Here is a 4,933-nt window from a genome sequence, read left to right as displayed (position 1 = left end):
TAGCGAGTTCTAACAATTTTCCAAGGTTTCTCATAAGAACATATGGTTGTGTGCTGTCTAATTTTTCACCTTATTTTAAGCTGCTAAATCATAGCATGTGTTTATTATGCTTAAATGTGCAAATTTGAAACAATGTTAATTTTTTTCCTGGCCTTTCATATGGCTCAGATGTTTTTATCGTTTTCCTAAATACTATTATTTAAGTCATATGGGGGGAATCTCTGTATTCACCACGTTTTTCACATTTAGCAAATTAATACAAATTATAAACCATTTGTTTCATGTTGCTAATGAATTCCTTCATGTGCCATGACTCACTGAATAATTATTGAGATCTTACTGGGTGCCAGGTATTGTTCTAGACCCTGGAGAAACAGAAACAAGTCTCAGTTTCTGATTCAAACAGATTTATTGAATCTGTTACTAGGGTAGACAAACATTTTTTCAATCACTGCACAATGTGATCAGAGGTAAATACACAACACTATGTGGTAAGGAAGGAAGTTACAAATATTCTATGGGGAACAGAGAGAAGTTAGAAAATAATGGTATGATAGAGGTGATATTTTAACTGGGTATTAAAAGAGAGGCACACATGGAAATAGTAGAAGAGGGTTTTAAGCAGAGAAAACGCATGAGCAGTGTCAGGGAGAGTGGAAAGATCATGAGTCCTGCTGGGTTAAGGCAAACGAGGTCCCAGGGGAGAGAATGAGGACCAGAGGGAAACCAACCCAGCAGGTACATTTGGAAGAATTTGCACTTTGTCCTGTCAGCACAGGACCCTTCAAGGATTTACTTTCAAAATACTGACTTAGTTCAAACATTCAAAAAGTGAAAATCAAAGAAAATGATATAGAACTGATATTTTCCTCGGTATTTCTTATTGAATTTTAACCTGTACACTACAATATTATACTAGGTTTCCAACCAATTTGAAACATATTAAAAAGGTCTGCTAATGAACTGTATGACAAAGGTTCAAAGTCAAGAAATTTTAACCGATAGGAGTCTGGGAGTAAGCTCAGAATAGGATACTACTTCCACGTGAAAGTTCTCTCCATTGTTACACTGTGGAAAGACTTCGTCATTGCACTGTGGAAAGTTTTCGAAGTGAAATATTATTCTACCTCATGTAATATTCAGGAGTCTTCCTTCCAGCTTACCTATCATCAGTGATTGTAAGCTATCTGTAAAACTATATTTTTAATGATCAATTCCTGTAAAAAATGTAAATTAATATTTTTAAAAGTATAAGAACAATATATTTCTTTTGGGGTGGTGAGGTGTCTGCATAGGAAAGATAGAAGAAATAACAGACTCAGGATTTCAAAGAGGCCAGGGACTGATTTATCAGAAGACATTAGAAGCAGAGTTGTATGTGGACATTTATATTGTGATACAAAGTCTTTGAATAAAAGACAAATAATTCCAAGCAATGTTTAAAACAACGCCAGAAGCTAACACTCTCTAAAAAGAAGCAAGAAGCAGAATTTCTAAGAGTTAAAATAAGAATGATCCTTCATTAATTTTAATTTTATAGAAAAAGTCAAATCTATTTCAACTTATAACCACTTACATCCACTGGCTCTTATTAATTGATATAGATATGTTGTACATAGTTGTTATTAGACTATACATGCAAATTTGTATTTTTATTCACCGATTCTTCATATACTTTTACTCATACACAGTCATTTCTAATTACTATAACATATTCTAATTAGGATCTCTACTTGAACCAATTGCAGAAGGAATTTCTACCATTTCCATATAAAAAATCACCACCATTCATAATCAAGTTGAATTGCATTTCAAAGTACACTAGACCAGGAATTAAGAGACCATAATTTAGTCCCAGGTGTACTATTAATAATCCCAAGTAGCTTGCTGCAAACTACTTTTTCTCCATTTTTCCAACTATACAAATAAAATGTTTAGAAGGAAGATCTAGGTATCTTCCAGGCCCCAGATGCAGATCCTGATACATAGTATTCATTCATTCATTTATTCACTTATTTATCCGTTCAACTGATATTTACTGGGTATCTTGTCTGTGTCAAGTGTTGGAGATACAGCACCTCGCCTGGGATACACAATGGAAAAGACCATTAGAAGCCCCTACTCTCCTGGAATTCACATAGTCATGATGGGAGACAAATTATTAAATCAACAAGTAAATGCAGTAATTTCACATAGCTATAAATGCCGGTAATATGATTAAGAATGTCTGATGAGGAGCAAGGATTTGGTTTGGGTACATGTGTACAGATTGATGTACAATGCATAATATACTTTGTCCCACAGTGCTTCATATTTGAGTAACGTTTAATTGCAACTTTCCTTACAATTAGATTTTTGTACCCACTGGTATAAACAGCAAAAATAGCTTATAGACATGTTATATATTGTTCTTTATAGATTAGCTGCCCAATTTAGGCAAAATCCCTTTTAAAATATAATTATAATCTGGAGCATATAGACAGAATATCAACATAGAAGTAAAAAGATATTAGCTTTCCAGTCGGGCACTGAGTGGTTCATCGGATCATGTCTGGTAGCTCCGCGGATTATAACAGAGAACATGGAGGCTCCCAAAGGAGCCCGATGGTTTCATCGAGAGCAACTGAAATGAGATTGTTGATAACTTTGATGATATGAATTTAAAGGAGTCTCTTCTTCGAGGCATCTATGCTTATGGTTTTGAGAAGCCATCAGCTATTCAGCAGAGAGCTATTATCCCGTGTATTAAAGGGTATGATGTGATGGCTCAAGCTCCGTCAGGTACTGGCAAGACAGCCACATTTGCTATTTCCATCCTGCAACAGTTGGAGATTGAGTTCAAGGAGACCCAAGCACTAGTATTGGCCCCCACCAGAGAACTGGCTCAACAGATCCAAAAGGTAATTCTGGCACTTGGAGACTATATGGGAGCAACTTGTCATGCCTGCATTGGTGGAACCAACGTTCGAAATGAAATGCAAAAACTTCAGGCCGAAGCACCACATATTGTTGTTGGTACACCAGGGAGTGTTTGATATGTTAAACAGAAGATATCTTTTTCCAAAATGGATCAAAATGTTTGTTTTGGATGAAGCAGATGAAATGCTGAGCCGAGGGTTTAAGGATCAAATCTATGAGATTTTCCAAAAATCAAATACAAGTATTCAGGTGGTGTTGCTTTCTGCCACAATGTCAACGGATGTGTTGGAAGTGACCAAAAAATTCATGAGAGATCCCATTCGAATTCTGGTGAAAAAGGAAGAATTGACCCTTGAAATTAAACAGTTTTATATTAATGTTGAAAGAGAGGAATGGAAGTTGGATACACTTTGTGACTTGTACGAGACACTGATGATTACACAGGCTGTTATTTTTCTCAATACAAGGCATAAGGTGGACTGGCTCACTGAGAAAATGCATGCCAGGGATTTCACAGTTTCTGCTCTGCATGGTGACATGGACCAGAAGGAAAGAGATGTTATCATGAGGGAATTCTGATCAGGGTCAAGCCATGTTCTGATCACTACTGACTTGTTGGGGTCGATAGCAGCAGTTGATGACGAGATGGCGCTCAGAAACGGCGTTGACGTAATTTAGGACGCAGAATCATAAGTGAAACAGCACACTGAATAAAGAGCGAAATTGGCAGAAGGGGTCGATTTGGGAGGAAAGGTGTGGCTATAAACTTTGTTACTGAAGAAGACAAGAGGATTCTTCGTGACATTGAGACTTTCTACAATACTACAGTGGAGGAAATGCCAATGAATGTGGCTGACCTTATTTAATTCCTGGGATGAGATAGTTTGGAATGCAGTGCTCGCTGTTGCTGAATAGGCGATCACAACGTGCATTGTGCTTCTTTCTTTGGGAATATTTGAATCTTGTCTCAATGCTCATAACAGATCAGAAATACAGATTTTGATAGCAAAGCGATATTAGTCGTGAGCTCTTATGAGCAAAGTCATTGGCTTTATCCTCTTTAGAGTTAGACTGTTGGGGTGGGTATAAAAGATGGGGGGGTCGATTTGGGAGGAAAGGTGTGGCTATAAACTTTGTTACTGAAGAAGACAAGAGGATTCTTTGTGACATTGAGACTTTCTACAATACTACAGTGGAGGAAATGCCAATGAATGTGGCTTACCTTATTTAATTCCTGGGATGAGATAGTTTTGAATGCAGTGCTCGCTGTTGCTGATAAGTGATCACAACGTGCATTGTGCTTCTTTCTTTGGGAATATTTGAATCTTGTCTCAATGCTCATAACAGATCAGAAATACAGATTTTGATAGCAAAGCGACATTAGTCGTGAGCTCTTGTGAGGAAAGTCGTTGGCTTTATCCTCTTTAGAGTTAGACTGTTGGGGTGGGTATAAAAGATGGGGTCTGTAAAATCTTTCTTTCTTAGAAATTTATTTCCTAGTTCTGTAGAAATGGTTGTATTAGATGTTCTCTATCATCTAATAATATACTTGTGGACTAAAAGATATAAGTGCTATATAAAATCAGCCAATTATGTTAAACTAGCATATCTGCCTTTATTGTGTTTGTCATTAGCTTGAATAGAAAGGCCTTTAAAATTGATGTTTTTAGAAAGCATTTGAATGCATTTTGTTTGGTATTATATTTATTCAATAAAGTATTTAAATAGTGCTAAGTGTGAACTGGGCCCTGTTGCTAAGGTCCAGCAAGCAATCATCCTAGAAAGGGTTAAACATTTACCCCAGTAAAATTGCCATATTGCACGTCTTAATGAAGTTTGAATGTTAAATAAATTGTATATTCACTTAAAAAAAAAGATATTAAAGTGAAAAGGATATGAGAAGAGGGTCATTCAGTTGTTCATCGATGGGGCACCACGATAGGTGGTTAATACTTGCCATGTCCAGAAAGGAAGCACAAAGGTAGAATCAAGAAGACCAGGCTTACTGATATGA

The 4,933-nt window shown here is 36.5% G+C and overlaps 1 pseudogene; it reads left to right on the top strand.

Moving 5' to 3' along the window:
- The first annotated feature begins 2,519 nt into the window (after positions 1 to 2,519).
- LOC102983987 (eukaryotic initiation factor 4A-II-like) lies at positions 2,520 to 4,006 on the top strand (annotated as a pseudogene).
- Positions 4,007 to 4,933: the final 927 nt, after the last annotated feature.

This window comes from Physeter macrocephalus, chromosome 6 (assembly GCF_002837175.3).
Source record: "Physeter macrocephalus isolate SW-GA chromosome 6, ASM283717v5, whole genome shotgun sequence".
Lineage (NCBI taxonomy): Eukaryota > Metazoa > Chordata > Mammalia > Artiodactyla > Physeteridae > Physeter > Physeter macrocephalus.
The sequence above is the reverse complement of the archived record's forward strand: the minus strand, read 5'-3'. Positions and strand labels throughout refer to the sequence as shown.